This window comes from Cucurbita pepo, chromosome 10 (assembly GCF_057944985.1).
Source record: "Cucurbita pepo subsp. pepo isolate OVF chromosome 10, ASM5794498v1, whole genome shotgun sequence".
In the NCBI taxonomy this organism is placed as follows: domain Eukaryota; kingdom Viridiplantae; phylum Streptophyta; class Magnoliopsida; order Cucurbitales; family Cucurbitaceae; genus Cucurbita; species Cucurbita pepo.
The window spans coordinates 9,564,463-9,581,911 of record NC_141807.1 but is presented as its reverse complement, the minus strand read 5'-3'; the positions used below and the strand labels follow the sequence as shown (position 1 = coordinate 9,581,911).

The 17,449-nt window shown below is 34.3% G+C and overlaps 1 protein-coding gene and 1 non-coding gene across 2 annotated transcripts in view; both read left to right on the top strand.

The window, feature by feature from the left end:
• The window catches only part of LOC147790627 (uncharacterized), a 54,256-nt gene that overhangs the window by 32,727 nt on the left and 4,080 nt on the right, over positions 1-17,449 (top strand). The window lies entirely within an intron of this gene.
• TRNAA-AGC (transfer RNA alanine (anticodon AGC)) lies at positions 12,870-12,942 on the top strand. Its single transcript has one exon. It is a non-coding gene; the product is annotated as a tRNA-Ala (tRNA).

Genomic DNA, 17,449 nt, shown 5'->3' with positions numbered 1-17,449 from the left:
CCCCATATCTCCAAAAGAAACTATTCGTTATTACTATTTTATTTCTATTCAATTTTTTCTTATTTATGACATAATGAATAGCGTTATTTTTTTTATTTTCACTATTATTGATGACGAGATGTTTAGGATTTTGTGACATAAGAATCTTGAGGATATAGCTTAGATGGTAGAGCGTTTGCATCAAATGTGAGTAGTATTGGGATCGATACCATGCATCAACAAAGGAAACGATTACTAAATATATTAGTTCTTTTAATTTTTTCCTTTATTTACGACATAATGAGCGGGGATAGTTTTTCATTTTCAATATCATTGATGACGGGAAGTTTAGAGTTTTTTGATGTAAAATCGTTAGAATGTAGCATGCGAGAAATACGGGAATCGATACCTCGCATCTCCAAAAGAAACTATTTGTTATTACTATTTTATTTCTATTCAATATTTCCTTATTTATGACATAATGAGTAGCGATATTTTTTCATTTTCACTATTATTCATGATGAGACGTTTAGGGTTTTGTGACGTAAAAATTGTGGAGATGTAGCTTAGATGGTAGAGCGCTCGCTTTGCATGCGAGTTGTACAGGGATTGATAACCCCATCTCCAAAAGAAAGTATTTAATTTGTTATTATATTTTTTCATTTTCACAATTATCAATGCCCGCATCAACAAACCAAACTATTTGTTATTAATATATTGATATTTTTTATTTTCACTATTATTGATGATGGGATATTTAGGGTTTATGATGTAAAAATCATTGGGATGTAGCTCAGATGGTAGAGTGCTCGCTTTGCATGCGAGAGGTACAGGAATAGATACCCTGCATCTCCAAAAAAGAGAAATATTTGTTATTATTTTATGGTTTGCTTTACATGTAAAAATCATTATTTTTGAAAGTTATCCTCTACCCAAGTATTTGATTATATGGTTTGTTTATGGTTGGTTTGTTTATGGTTTCCTTTACATGTAAAAATCATTATTTTTGAAAGTTATCCTCTACCCAAGTATTTGATTATTTTCTCTTGAGTGAATTTTAAGTGAAACACATCCTCTACACAAGTATTTGATTATTTTCTCTGGAGTGAATTTTAAGTGAAACACATCTTCTTCCCAAGTAATTGCAAGATGCAAGCTTCACACTAAGAGGAATCAAAGTCCCAAGTATCAACGTTCTTAAGTGTCAATTTTTATTCTCCATCTCAACATAAATTAAACTGATTTTCGTGAAGATATCTATTTATAAAAGAAAAATATCTCAGAGTCACAAAAATAAAAATGAGATATAGATACGAGACATAAATATGATACTAAATAGATATGGTAACTGTTAGGATTAGATTTGATTGAGTTATTTGGATTAGATTTGATCTAGTTATTTGAATTAGATTTGATTTAGTCATTCTTCAATTGGATGAGAGATTTCTTCCAGTTCTTCTGATCTTTCGAGTTTTCTTTTTCTGTTACTAACATTTTGGTATCAGAGCCATGCTCTTTCCAGTTTTCTTTTTCTGTTCCTAACATTTTGGTATCAGACCCATGCCCTAAACTAGTTAAAACTAGAAGCAGCAATCTTCTACGTGTGTCATAATAAAAGTATGTCGATGGAGAGTCCACTTGTGCAGTCTGCTAGAGGAAGGAGTCAAGGTTGTGGAAGCTTTAGAGGCAGAGGAAGGGGACGAGGTAGACAAACCTTCAAGAAGGCCATAGTGGAGTGCTATAACTGTCACAAGCTAGGACATTTTCAATGGGAATGTCAAAGCAATACCAGACGAGGCAGACAAACCTTCAACAAGGCCACAGTGGAGTGTTATAACTGTCACAAGCTAGGACATTTTCAATGGAAATGTCAAAGCAAGCAGAAGGAGACAAACTATGCAGAGAGTCAAGAAGAGATGTCACTGATGGCTTACGTGAATATGAATAAGGCCAATATAGAAGATATGTGGTTCCTTGACTCGGGATGTAGCAATCATATGTGTGGGAAGAAGAAATATTTTGCAGATTTTGATGGAAGTTTCAGAGATTCAGTGAAGCTGGGCAACAGCGACGATTAGATTTGATTGAGTTATTTGGATTAGATTTGATCTAGTTATTTGAATTAGATTTGATTTAGTCATAGTTGAATTGGATGAGAGATTTCTCCAATTCTTTTTATCTTTCCAGTTTTCTTTTTCTGTTCCTAACAGTAACATGTCATTCTTAAAAAACTAGGACACCGATGTGACAATGATACATTAATTAAAAAGAATTATTTCAAAAAATTTATCAATTTTATATTAGAAATAAATTCATATAAATAAGTTTATATATTTGTATACTTAAAAAAAAAAGGTTAATGTACGTTTCACTCTCAAAATATATTCAAAGTCAAGTGTCTGATAGGATGGATTATAAATTTGTAATGTATCCATTGTATTAACATGTATTTAGTACATGCCCAACACGTGTCAGATTAGTGACACTAAGTTATTCTCATGCTTTCTTTACCCCCATTTAAAGTAGTTTGAAAACTAGCACGTCAAATATTATAATTGACTACCACTTCAAATTTGTGCTTTAAGGAAGGCTATGACCAAAGAGAAATAAAATCCTTAATTTAGTACACGGTAGTAAAGATGGACATGAGAATGAGTTATTCTCATACGGAAAGAGATTTAACCTTAAGTTATATCTCATATCCTCTCATAACCAATTATTTAGTTTTATTTAGTATGTTTTAGAAAGATACGTCCATCAATAGCAAAAGAAAAATAAAATAACATAAAATAAAATAAATAGAATAGATTAAATTAGCCAAAATTAATGACTAACATAATTATTAAAAAAAAAAAAAAAGAAACATAAAGGATGAATTGATTAAATTGGCTAATTGCTAACATAATTATAAAAAAAAATGTAACAAACATACCAAAGTAAGATCAGGAACACAAGTAAAAAAAAAAAAAAAAAAAAAACACACAAACGGCCAAAAATCAAGATTTGGAAAGTGTTAAACAGTTTTGATATATAGACATTTCAAGACTTTACTCATGCAATATTCCCATGAAATCTAACACTAGAGCATCATACAATTTAGAGAAATGATTGAAATTGATGTCATGTTCATATAGGTTGACTTTAATACAAAGGACAAATCAAACTTTCTTAAGGATAAATTGGGGACACTAGCCTAAGCTAATCAGGTAGGTGGCCTTACGATCCGTATGGTTATATTTGATGTTGACTGTGCCCGTAGTTTTGCAAGTGTCATATATATTGATATGTGTGAAATATTTGTGAATCGATATGCTTATGATATGTTATAATATGTGAATTGTATGATAATACTTACGGTACCATGTGTTCAATGGTATATTTGAGATAAAATACGAGAAGGATGCACTAAACGTAATGTAACGATAGGAGTAAGACATGTTCATGAAACGTTATGGTTTGGTTTCGTATCGAAGTGCTATGGGTATGACAGATTGATAAAAACGATATGGTTACGATGAATTCATAAAACAATACGATTAGGTTATGGGTAGAAAGGGATAGGATTATGATAGATTGATAGAACGATAGCGTTACGATACGTTCCTGTAAAGTTATGACTAAGGTACGTTCAGGTAACGACACAACTATGATATGTCTAAGGACGTTAAGGCTATGATAAATTAGGGAAAGATATAACCACGAAGTTTTTACGATATGATATGATTATGATACGACATGTGAAGGACGGATATATATCCAACAAGTGTCAAAGAGGGACGTGAGAATAAATTATTCTCAAGCTTTCTTTACATCGGTCAAAGAGTATTTGATAAGCTTTCAAAATTAAGGGTTTTCTTTGTTCTTCTTCTTCTTTCTCTCTTTTCACGTTTAATTTTTTTTTAAATAGAAAAAAGTTTAATGTGAGAATGAAGAAGTTAGAAAGGAGAAAGAAATGAATGTAATAAAACTTTTCCGTCGGTAGGAATGAAAATGGGGAATGGGTCCTTGACGATAGTCGACCGCTATACTCTTGTTTTGGATGTAAGTGATGATTATCAGCAATATGAGTTATGTCAATACCACACCGTTATCAAGAGGAAGTAAAGTAGAGTAGAATAGATCAAGCGATCCATTTGTTGAGAGTACTGTAAGAGGCATACAAGTAAGAATGTTGGATATAATTACTCTTTCACATCTGAGGGATAAGTCTCATAGATCCAACTACAATATCAAAAAAACTTCGGGTGGTAGTGATTGCTTGCATTGGTGGCTCCGTGGTATCCCAGACAAATGTAACATGATGTTTCTTGCTCAAATATAGCTTCATTTGTCTTAAAAGTTCACTTTTGAGTAATTGTGAAAGGCTTCTTAATTTGCCGCCTTTGGTGAAGATGATCACTCCCAGGTGGGTTTGTTAGTGAAGATGCAATTATATAATCAGGGTTTTATATCAATGGTTCCATTTATATCTATAAATGAAATTTGTGGTGTATTTTTTGGAAATTCAACAATAATCATCGATTATTTGGTTACCATTCTAAAGAAATTCAACTTTCGACCTTTTGTGAATGCTCAAAGCTACGTGCAAAGTACTGTCGATTATGATCCATAATACTCACCGACTCGAAATTGAGGTTTGTTCATGTTTGAAAATGTGACAAACCAAAAGACAAAATGCTAATTAATATTGTTTGTGATTGTTGTTGTGAATTCTTCATCTTTGAATACATATATTGGTTGGCTTATGAACTTTTCCCTCCTTTAAAAATATTATTTTTTTAGTTCGGGTCTAATTTCATAATAGGCGATTGAATCACAATATTGCAATATTTTAAGTTAATTTTAAGATTAAAGGTCTATGAATAAAGTAATTACCACAAGTTCTTTTTATGCATCTTATTTTGATCTAGCACATAAATGCTTCCTAATTATTTTTTTTTTTTTTTTATGAATTAGGTTATGAAGATCATTTGAATTATAAACACTTTAATTCAAACAATATTTAATGACTAATCATTTTAATATTTATACTCAAATATACTAACAAGTACTAGTAACACTAGTCTCAATGACTTAAAGAATACAACTATTATCTCGAACTATAAAGAATTTAATTCCAACCTATTCTAATGGACAAACGCTTTATTAGACTCTAATGTAAGATTTCACTTCATCAATTTAAGTAGCGTTCAACTACAACTATAAATATCAAATTCTTAAGTATTCATGAACAAAATCGGCCTAACAATGTCTCTTGGAACTATTTACCAAAGGTGTTAGAATGAGCCGTGTGGAAGGGTTGCCTTTAGATGCTTTAGTACCAATTAAGGATGTCAATATCCTAGTAGTGCAGAATGCAGGAAGGTTCGTAGTTGAAAAGAATAACGAGAATATTGGACATCGTTTCATCTACAAGCGTGTGGTGAACGGTCTGGTTGGTATGACTAGAGAACGTCGTCCTCGCAGAATTTATATTATTGTGATAGAAGTTATAAATAACGATGATATTCCATGGTCTTTTATTACAAAGCTGCAGAACTTTCTTTTTGTGCATGTGATATATCCATCGCCACCTACTCATAAGCTCTCATCTTTTAAAGAAGTTCTTGAGTTCCTTGTCCACAAGTAGCAATACAACTACTAGAATGCTATCTCTACTTATAATAAGCCCTCTCTCTCTCTCTCGAAATATATGTGTGTGTTTGTGGATGTATTACTCTCTTTTATTAATGAAATATGGCATAGTCATAATGATATTATGAGTATCTTTTCTATCCCTCCCTTCCTTATCGCTATATAAAGAATATGAAGATTATAAGTAAAAGTGTACAAGTAATTTGTTACTTTTGAACTTAAAATGCTTATAATTCAATTTATCTTTGTTATCAACAATAATTATCAAACGGTATATAATTTTGTCCAAGTAAGGTCGCTTCTCATTCCCTGTATGATATCATAATACAAAATCGAGCGGAAGGGTTAAAGATAAAATGATAACAAAAACCCATTCGTCGAACTAACTATAAAGGAAAGGTTGGTTGGAAACCATGTCTATACTTCTTTGCTTTAATCACAGGTAACTAAAGATATATAAGAACAACAAAATATGGCAAGCCCAGTCAAAACATAAACAATTTCTTGCCATGTTATAGTTAATGAATATGGTATGCACAAAGATCCGACGTCACACTTCATGATCCGTCGTCCATATCGTCCTTTGGTCCAATTCTGTCAAGCAAATGTTGCAGCAAGCAAAGAGTTTTTAATAAGTTCGCTATTGCAAAGAGCTCGGTTTAAGGCACAAATGTCTCTGATGTGAAAGGCGCACCAATTCAACGAGATTTAAGTAACCATGAATAAGACACATGATACAACTTGTAAACGAAACGATGTCCATGACTCTTGTTATTTTCTTCCACTACAAACCTTCTAGCCTCCTGCACTTTTTTGTCATTGACATCCTCAATTGAAATTATAATTGAAGTTTACGAATCGAAGAGAAAGTGGATCTGAGTTCTACACGATTTCATTAGCTTCGCTTGCCTACGGTACTTTATTTAGGATGTGCAACAATATGGTCATCTCTCAACCGTGTATAGAGAATTCCTTGATCATTTTCTTGGCGGATAACACAAATGAAATCGCTTCCCTAACCGCCCATCTTATGAGTCTATTCTTGTCTTGTTGGTTTGTGTACTATTCTATACCTCTCTCGATTGATAGAAAGACGTTCGGGAGCTGGGAGAGCCTATCGTGAGGGAACTTTCCTATTCACGGTAGGCAAAGGTAAAGCGGGAGCTGCATATGTCCACGGTGATCAAGGCAGAGCGACTCCGTCTTTAAAAGATGTTGGTTTTATCGAAACTGTTAGATCCGCTTTCATTAAAGAAAAAATAGGAGCTCTTGGTTTGGCCGATGTCAATTCGTATGGCAATGTGGACTCGACTCAAGATGAGAATTCTGCTTTTCATACTGCTGCTATGAGCCGAAAGAGCTGGTAAGCTATCTCTCTAAAAGAAAGAAAAAAGCACGTACGCATTGACCTTGTTACAAGGGGCGGGGGCCAGCCAAAGAAGGTCCGTCGGACTAGGTTAGGACCCTTGATCCGGTTCAGCTAGGTTATTCCATGCGAGAATGTATGCGTATCGGTATCCTCTTTAGAACCGGTTGCTTCCTCTTTTTATTTATACGTTTGGAGAAACCTGCTAAGCCCGCCTTTCCAATCAGGTGTGATTCAATCTTTCAGCTCAAACTTTCCTATCGTCCGACGGAAAAGGTAGAAGTACGACTACCTTTTCCTTGCCCGAGCCAAGGGATCATTCAGTTTCTACCAAAAAGTTCGCTATCTATTAGTTGCCGTAATCGAATGTATTTCTCATTTCATGTTAGCTCCTCTAAGAGCTTTCTGGTCTGTAGTAGACGAAACCTTGGACTTCTATTGAACTTATAGCATTACCTGGTGAGCTCGTTGTTGAGAGTTGGCCTTAAAGAAGATCGAGCAGCCTTTCTTTCCCTACGTGGTATGCTTTCCCGCTTATCGTGCAACTAGCCAACTAGCCAAAGAGAGAGGGAGAGGGATCATGTCAATCAATTTGTATGTGCATTTTGTCCGTCCTGTACTTGTCTGCTTAGCTTTCTTACCCAACATCTTCGGTTTCCCCTGAACCAAGAGGTCCTGCTTATCCATACCCAACAGTCACACTTTCAGCCGAAAGACTGATTTTTTTCATAAAGTCGGTTCATAGATCAAGAAAGAATGAAGCTGCTTACAGGGATGGTTATGCGATACGTCTTTTAATACTTGCCTTTTATTTAACCCTGCTATCAACCTAGCCATTCTCGCTTGTTGCTTTAAGAGGTCTCCCCACTGTTGATTACTCGGATTGGTTCTCGAGTCCCTGTGCCAAAAAGGATGAGCGAGTTTGGTTTAAGTGTTCATCGATTGGGTGGATCCATATGCTCCGAGGGGAGGGGGGGTTGAGACGAGGTGTAGCGCAGTCTAGTCAGCGCATCTGTTTTGGGTATGTTGTCCGCTAAAGGTTTTAGAAAAGGGGGTACAAATTTTCTACATAGTTCATCTGTGGTCACAATTCTTTTAAGGAAGATGCTCCCAAATAATCGGTGAACAATAGCCTTTAAAGAAGTTTCAGAGAGCAAAAAGAGGCAGAATAGAGAATAGGAGTGAGTCGTGCAAGAAAGAAGAAACTAGTAGGTTTAATTTGGGTTCGTTTGAACTAAAAAACGAACAAAAAATTTTCAAACGAACCCAAATTTAAGACTCATTAGCCCAAAGTCCATATGTGTTAAAAAAAATAAACCTTCCGTGGCCCAACCCTTATTTACAGTCCACATCCAACCATTTCTTTTTCAACCTACACGTATGCTCCAGGCCAAACTCACGTAACTAGTCAGAAGATGCGGCCCACAACTGAACGGAAGACAAGTGTCACAATCGCACTCTTGCAGTAGTGAGACAATGATTATGTGACATTTGTTCTAATCCAATGAACAAGTCAACCATGCAAAATTTAGACTAAACGAACAATAGCAGTGTATGCTCGAATCACGTTTAGAAGAAATATTTTAGAAAACTTGAGCGAGGAAATACGTTAAAAACAATTTCAAATAAAGCAATGTTATAAGCTAAAAGTGAAGAAACAACAACTGGTCACGTTCTCCTATAGTACATTTTGGGACATTTTAGTCCTGATGGGTGTAGATATGATTTTGAGAACTAATTATACACCCCGTATTGGCAAAACAATAATAATAAAGACCTATCTAAGATGAAACCAAGTAAAACATGTTTGGAATGAGCATGCCACCATGAACCACAAATCGTTTACAAGAATAGCTGAGACATCTAACATGCAGCCACAGCCAACATGTCTCGGCCAATCATGACCGCGACATCTGTCCTTACACAATTTGTCAATATCTCTCTCAACCGGCTCTTCATAAACTCAACGTTGTAGAATGAGGCTGACTTTAGGTCTCGCGACGCGCTTCTAGATGATCTTAGTATTGAGGAGTCTTTTCCAACCTACTAGGAGCTATTGAAAATCACTTATCGGTTTGTTAACTCTTCAAGTCTTCTCTGTTGGTGTCTTTCCTACTTTCTTCGCTTGAAACAATTTCTTCTTTGCATGACGTCATACCACCTGCTGTTACTTGATGTTTTCTTGGTCAGAATAATAACGTTTCAAGTCACTGACGGATGAAGAGAAGGGTCGACCACGATAATTTCAAAGCAGTCTTTGGTTCTTGTTGCTTTGAACTCAAAGTTGCTTTGAAATTATCGTGGTCGACCCTTCTCTTCATCCGTCTGGATGGTATTTTTGGGTGAACATGTGTTGCTTTTAGTGGTTTATTTTGTCTCCCTTCTTCAGTCGTGGTGTTGACTTGGTGTCTTTGCCAAGCATTTGAGTGATTAGTGACAAGAGCCTTTAGAGGTCAAATAAACCCGACTGTGAACATGCCATTTTGCTATTTGTAGAATTCAACTAGCTCAGGCTCAGCCGCATGACATCTATTTGTGGTAGGGGACATAAAACTAATCTTGTGATTTATCTCTCTTGGTGGGGTTAAAACCCAATATCTGACCTTCTTGTTTTGGGTCGTGGTGTTCATGTAGTGGCAATAAAGTTTTTGTTGAGGTTGGCACACTTAAGCTCCCCCTTTTCAAATACAACAATGGCAGCAAGTGTAGATTCATCATGGCTAAGATTCTTTCTTAACTGTACTATCGTCATCATTTTCACCCCGCTTGGTTGATGGATGTTTGTCTGAATGATCCTTGGGTTAGATTACATTACTACTAGGCATTTTGCTAGGGGCATGTAAATGACTTTGTGTTCTAGGAGGATGTCAATCCCTAATTATTTGGGCTCTAGAATGTTGGATATGAAGGCTGACTATTTATAGTAAAAATCTGATAGAGATATATATACTAAATAATTATATATAATAGGCGGTTACATATAGTGAAGCTATATATAATAAACTGAAATCATATGTATACCCATTAGTCAGTGCTTCCTAAATGTACATTTCTCATTCTCCATATCCCCTCTTTGCATAACAGAAGTCATTAATACAAAATCATTAGTCAATATTTCTTCTTACATTTTCTCTATCATGTTCTTTGTGTTCATTTAGATCAAGTGTGTGCGTTGTTGTGTGATTCTAATAACTGGTATCAGAGCGAGGAGAGATTCACCACGATCTGTGAAGATGGAAAGTTAAAAGACTAAAATTGAAAAGTTTGATGGATTCGATATCAGTTTCTAGAAGATGCAGATTGAAGATTATCTGTACGAAAAAGATATTCAGGAACCCATTTTGGGTGTGAAGCTGGATACCATGACCACAGAGGAGTGGAAGCTCAAGGATTGTCACGCCGTAGGGTTAATCTGGTTGACGCTGCCAGGGAACCAAAGAAAGTGCAATTGGAAATGGTCCATACAGATGTTTGGGGACCATCTCCAGTTTCTTCATTTCTAGTACAAAAATTTCATGGATTAGAGGTCTCGCCCTGTGCAACGAGAATTACTCTATGAAATAATGAGCGGAGATATTTTTCATTTTCACAATTACTGATGATGGGAGGTTTATGATTTTTTAATTTAAGAATCGTGGAGATGTAGCTCAGATGGTAGAGCGCTCGCTTCTGATGTGGAAAGTACGGAGATCGATATCTTGCATCTCCAAATGAATCGATCACTAAATATATTATTTCTTTTCAATTTTTTCTTATTTACGACATAATGAGCAGGGATGGTTTTTCATGTCACTATTATTGATGACGAGACGTTTAGGATTTTGTGACGTGAGAATCGTGGGGATGTAGCTTAAATGGTAGACCGCTTGCTTTGCATGCGAGTGGTACGGGGATAGATACCACACGTATCTCCAAAATAAAACTATATATTATTAAATATATTATTGAAAATTATTTCTTTTCAATTTTTCCTTATTCATGACAGGTTGAGTAGCGATATTTCTTCATTTTCACTATTATTGATGATGAAAAATTTAGGGTTTTGTGATGCAAGAATTGTGGGGATGTAGCTTCGCTTAGCATAAGAGAGGTACGACTTAGCATATGAGAGGTACGAGGATCAATACCTCGCATCTCCAAAAGAAACTATTTATTATTAATATTTTATTTCTATTCAATATTTTCTTATTTATGACATAATATGCAGAGATACTTTTTCATTTTCACAATTATTGATGAAGGGACGTTTAGGGTTTTCTGATGTAAGAATCGTAGGGATGTAGTTCAAATGGTAGAGTGTTAATTTCCCATGTGGAAAGTACGGGGATCAATACCTTCAATACCTTGCATCTCAATTGAATCGATTACTAAATATATTATTTCTTTTCAATTTTTTCTTATTTAGGACATAATGAGCTGGGTTAGTTTTTCATTTTTCACTATTACTGATGTCGAGATGTTTAGGACTTTGTAACATAATAATTGTGGGGATATAGCTTAGATGGTAAAGCACTCGCTTTGCATGCGAGAGGTATGGGGATCAATACCTTGCATCTCTATATTTTCTTCATTTTCACTATTATTGATGATGGGTAATTTAGGGTCTTATGATGTAAGAATTGTGGGGATGTAGCTTAGATGGTAGAGCTATGTTAGAGATTTAGCATGTTTGAGGTAAAGGGATATCCCGCATTTTCAAAAGAAACTATTTGTTATTAATATTTTACTTCTATTCAACCTTTCCTTATTTATGACATAATTAGTGGAGATATTTTTTCATTTTCACTAGAATTGATGACGGGACATTTAGGGTTTTTTGATATAAGTATTGTGGGAATGTAGCTTAGATGGTAGATTGCTTGCTTAGCATGCAAGAGGTATGGGGATCGGATCGATACCCCATATCTCCTAAAGAAACTATTCGTTATTACTATTTTATTTCTATTCAATTTTTTCTTATTTATGACATAATGAATAGCGTTATTTTTTTTATTTTCACTATTATTGATGACGAGATGTTTAGGATTTTGTGACGCAAGAATCTTGAAGATATAGCTTAGATGTAGAGCGTTTGCATCCCATGTGAGAAGTATTGAGATCAATACCATGCATCAACAAAGGAAACGATTACTAAATATATTAGTTCTTTTAAATTTTTCCTTATTAATTTAAATTTTTCCTTATTAATGACATAATGAGCGGGGATAGTTTTTCATTTCAATATCATTGATGACGGGAAGTTTAGAGTTTTTTGATGTAAAATCATGGGATTGTAGCATGCGAGAGATACGGGGATCGATACCTCGCATCTCCAAAAGAAACTATTCGTTATTACTATTTTATTTCTATTCAATATTTCCTTGTTTATGACATAATGAGTAGCGATATTTTTCATTCTCACTATTATTCATGACGAGACGTTTGGGGTTTTGTGACGTAAAAATTGTGGAGATGTAGCTTAGATGGTAGAGCGCTCGCTTTGCATGCGAGTTGTACAGGGATTGATAACCCGCATCTCCAAAAGAAAGTATTTAATTTGTTATTATATTTTTTCATTTTCACACTTATGGATGCCCCCGCATCACCAAACCAAACTATTTGTTAATAATATTTTGATATTTTTTTTATTTTCACTATTATTGATGATGGGACATTTAGGGTTTATGATGTAAAAATCATGGGGATGTAGTTCAGATTGTTGAGTGCTCGCTTTGCATGCGAGCGGTACGGGGATCGATACCCCGCACCTCCAAAAAATAAGACTAACTATTATTAAATATATTATTTCTTTTTAATTTTTCCTTATTCATGACATGTTGGGTAGCAATATTTCTTCATTTTCACTATTATTGATGATGGGAAATTTAGGATTTTGTGATGCAAAAATTGTGGGGATGTAGCTCAGATGGTAGAGCGCTCGCTTAGCATGCGAGAGGTACGGGGATCGATACCCCGCATCTCCAAAAGAGAAATTATTTTTTTAAGTATGAGTTAATTTAACATGTTATGTATCCGTGGGTATGAGAGAAAAAGAAAAGATACTTATATAAGGATTATTATATCATTATGGCTATGCCATTTTTATAGATAAAAGAGAGTAATGTCTATGCCATTTTTATAGATAAAAGAGAGTAATGTCCCACAAGCACATATAGAGAAAGGAAAGATACTTATATAATGATTATTATATCATTATGGCTATGCCATTTTTATAGATAAAAGAGAGTAATGTCCCACAAGCACATATAGAGAGAGGACTTATTGTAAGTATAGAAAGCAATCTAGTAGTTATACTGCTACTTGTGAAGAGGGAATTTGATGAATTCCTCAAAAGATAAGAGCTTATAGGATGACGGTAGCGTCTGATGCATATGACGAAACTTCTTCACAATTGCAATATCTGACCAATTTATATTATTGTCATTTATAGCTTCTATCACAATACTATAAAATTTGGGGTCAAAGCCTATATGGGACTGAAAAGACCATTCACCACACGCTTGTTAATTAAATTATATCTACCACCTCTGAAATTTTCCATGGCAAACCTTCCAACAGCTTGCACTTCTTCATCATTGACATCCTTAATTGGAACTAGATTTTAAGGCAAATCTTCTCCACGACTCACTTTGTAACACTTTTATAGATAGATTCAACAAACTTACTTTGCTCGTGAATACTTTAGAGTTCAATATTTATAGTTGGAGAACGCTATTCAAATTGATATGGTCGAATCTTACAACAAGGTCTAATTGAGCCTCACTTTATTAGGAGATAGCCTCAAATCAAATTCTTTAGTTTGGACAATGGTTGCATTGTTTTAGTCAAACAACCAAGACTAGTGTATTACCAATAGTATAAACATTTTGTACGTGTATTTTCTTACATATTAACAATTGTATACAAATAATAATTAAATTTATGAGTAGAAGTTTGGATGAAGTTTTATTAAATAGGTACTTAAATTATATCTAAAAATATATAAGATTTTTATTTTTTATTTTTTTTATATACATTTAGGAGAACAAAACAAAGATTCAAGAAGATGTCATTCCTGCCATGTTTTAAGTTTTATTCTTTCTTATTTCTCGAAGATTAAAAAAAAAAAAAAAAGTTATCCTCTCTCAAATATGGTTCGTTATTTGATTATTTTCTCTTGAGTGAATTTTAAGTGAAACACATTCTCTACCCAAGTAATTGCAAGATGCAAGCTTCACACCAAGAGGAATCAAAGTCCCAAGTATCAACGTTCTTAAGTGTCAATTTTTATTCTCCATCTCAACATAAATTAAACTTATTTTCGTGAAAATATCTATTTATAAAAGCAAAATATCTCAGAGTCACAAAAATAAAAATGAGATAGAGATACGAGACATAAATATGATACCAAATAGATATGATAAATGTAAGGATTAGATTTGATCGAGTTATTTGGATTAGATTTTATCTAGTTATTTGAATTCGATTTGATCGAGTTATTTGGATTAGATTTTATCTAGTTATTTGAATTAGATTTGATTTAGTCATTCTTCAATTGGATGAGAGATCTCTCTCGATTCTTGTTATCTTTCCAGTTTTCTTTTTCTGTTCCTAACATTTTGGTATCAGAGTCATGCCCTAAGCTAGTTAAAACTAGAAGCAGCAGTCTTCTACGTGTGTCATAATAAAAGTATGTCGATGGAGAGTCAACTTGTGCAGTCTGCTGGAGGAAGAAGTCAAGGTCGTGGAAGCTTTAGAGGCAGAGGAAGGGGACGAGGCAGACAAACCTTCAACAGGCCATAGTGGAGTGCTATAACTATCACAAGCTAGGACATTTTCAATAGGAATGTCAAAGCAATACCAGACGAGGCAGACAAACCTTCACAAGGCCATAGTGGAGTGGTATAACTATCACAAGCTAGGACATTTTCAATGGAAATGTCAAAGCAATACCAGACGAGGCAGACAAACCTTCAACAAAGCCACAGTGGAGTACTATAGCTGTCACAAGCTAGGACATTTTCAATGGGAATGTCAAAGCAAGGAGAAGGAGACAAACTATGCAGAGAGTCAAGAAGAGATGTATGGTATTATTGGAGGCTTTTGAATGAAATATGATAATTGATTCTATGTCCTCTTTGACAATTTTAGATACCTCCATATCTGATATTTGATGCGTCACGTTTCATTATGAGATCTGCCCTTGGGTCAATAAGACTTAAGCAGAGAGTTTATTTGACTAATGAATTGATTTTTTTGGGTTGTAGAGATATCCCTTACAAATCAAGACTTTGTATTATTTTGAAGACACTCATCAAGACATTTGTAAATGTGCCAGATATCTTGAAGGATATAAGACACGTAATTGAGAGAACCTAAATTTTTTTTGAAGTTTGCTTTTCTAGGATACGTCATCACCAAAGTTTGAGACAAAGACCATTGGATGGGTTTAAATAAGGCTCAAATAAATTTAAAATCCAAGAAAACGTATATGAGTTTGATATTATTTGATTTTAGGTATGGACACAACTAGCTGATTTCTTTTGATTACATTAATGAATGTATGTAGATGTTTAAAGTGTTGATCTTAATGGTTTTAGAAAATATCAACACATCATCGAAATAAACTATCGATTTTTTTAAAGGATTTAAAATATCATTCATAATCTTCTGAAATTCGGATTGAGCGTTATTTAGCCTAAGTGGCATGACCTACCTCTCATATTTTCTAAATTGGACATTAAATGCTATTTTATATTTGTCCTTTTAGGAAATTAAAATTTTCCGAAATCCCAATTTCATGTCGAATTTTATAAAAACATTTGACTCTAAATTCTTTTTATCAAATCATTTTTGTTGTTGATTGGATATCTTATTTATTCTAAAACCTTATTCAAAGGTTTGTAGTTAATTACCAGTATCAGAATTTCTGGTTTCTTTTCACAATGTTGCTAACCTAAAATGCCAGACATGACCACATGCTCTTTGAAGACCTTATCAGCTTCCTCGGCAAAATATCATCTAAAATGTCACAGTATTTAGTGTTCGATGCTTTTTGACTTAACCCTAGGGTTCTATTTAAAGTGAACTTGTGATAATTTTTGTCAAATTATATATTTGAATACCTAATACATTAAGATATAATATCTTATTTCAATAATATTAAAATGTCGTAGAATATCATAATATATGTTTAATTAATATGAATCTCATTCAAATTTCAAATATATATTTTTATTTAATGTTTATAATACACATCAATTATTTTAATATTTAACATATCAAATACGTTAATATGTTTTGATATTATACTTCAAGACTATAGGAACTTGCTCAGAGGACCTGAGAGTTACATTGGCCTACAATGCATCTCATGGACGATGCAAAACTATGGTGGCGCTTGAAGGTGAATTGTATAAAAAACTGGTCATGCACCAAAAAATCATGGGAAGACAATTGATGGAATTGAAGCAATCGACGCTCCCTGTATGGGTTTCCAATCAAAGACCTAATGTTTGATGTTGACTCTTTTGAAGAAAGAGCCACATGATCAAACAACAAAAAACGTGGTGGTATCTCTGAGAACTCTATCACACACATAAAAAAAACGTGTTGAAGAGTTAGACATTACACAGAAGATCTAACTTTCATCAAGGAGACCTGAGTTCGATTCTCGAAAATGAAATTTTATTTTCTTATTTCGTTTATTTTATAGTTCATCTTTTGTCACCAATTATATTTAAACTTTACCTAGGTTTGAGAAACACTATAATGGATGAGTTCAATAGTATCTTAAATTCAAAAGACTTTTATGAACTTGGTTTGAGAGGCACTATAATGGTCAAGTTCAATAGTATCTTAGATTAAAAGGACTTTTACGGACTTTGAACCTTTAATAGTGTTATGTCATAGATATTTGGTTCAATTTCAACAAGTGAGGTTGAGGTCATTCAAATGGTTAATGTGATAATCCGGTCATTTTCAAGGTCTCTTTAGTTGAACGCCATCATGGCTGAGATGACTGAGATGAGCACCAGAGTGAGTTTGACAAGGAGGGTCGTAGAGAACCACACCCAAGCCAAGCTCATGTTGGGATTAACAAACTGAAAATCCAAAAACACAAACCCTTAAATGGGAACCAGGATGCTAAGGAATTAAAAAGCTTTATTTTTGACGTAGAACAATACTTGAAGGTTACAGGAACTTGCTCATAGAACCTAAGAGTTACGTTGGCCACAATGCATCTCATGGACGGTGGCGCTCGAAGGTGGATGATATAAAAAATGGGTCATGCACCATAAACTCATGGGAAGACCGTTGATGGAATCGATGCAATCGACGCTCCCCTTGATGGGTTGCCAATTGAAGACCTGACGTTTGATGTTGACTCTTTTGAAGAAAAAGCCACACGATCGAATACCTCGAAATGTCGCGGTAGCCCTAAGAACTCTATCATACGACCTGAGAGTTGAGGGCTACAGAAACTTTCTC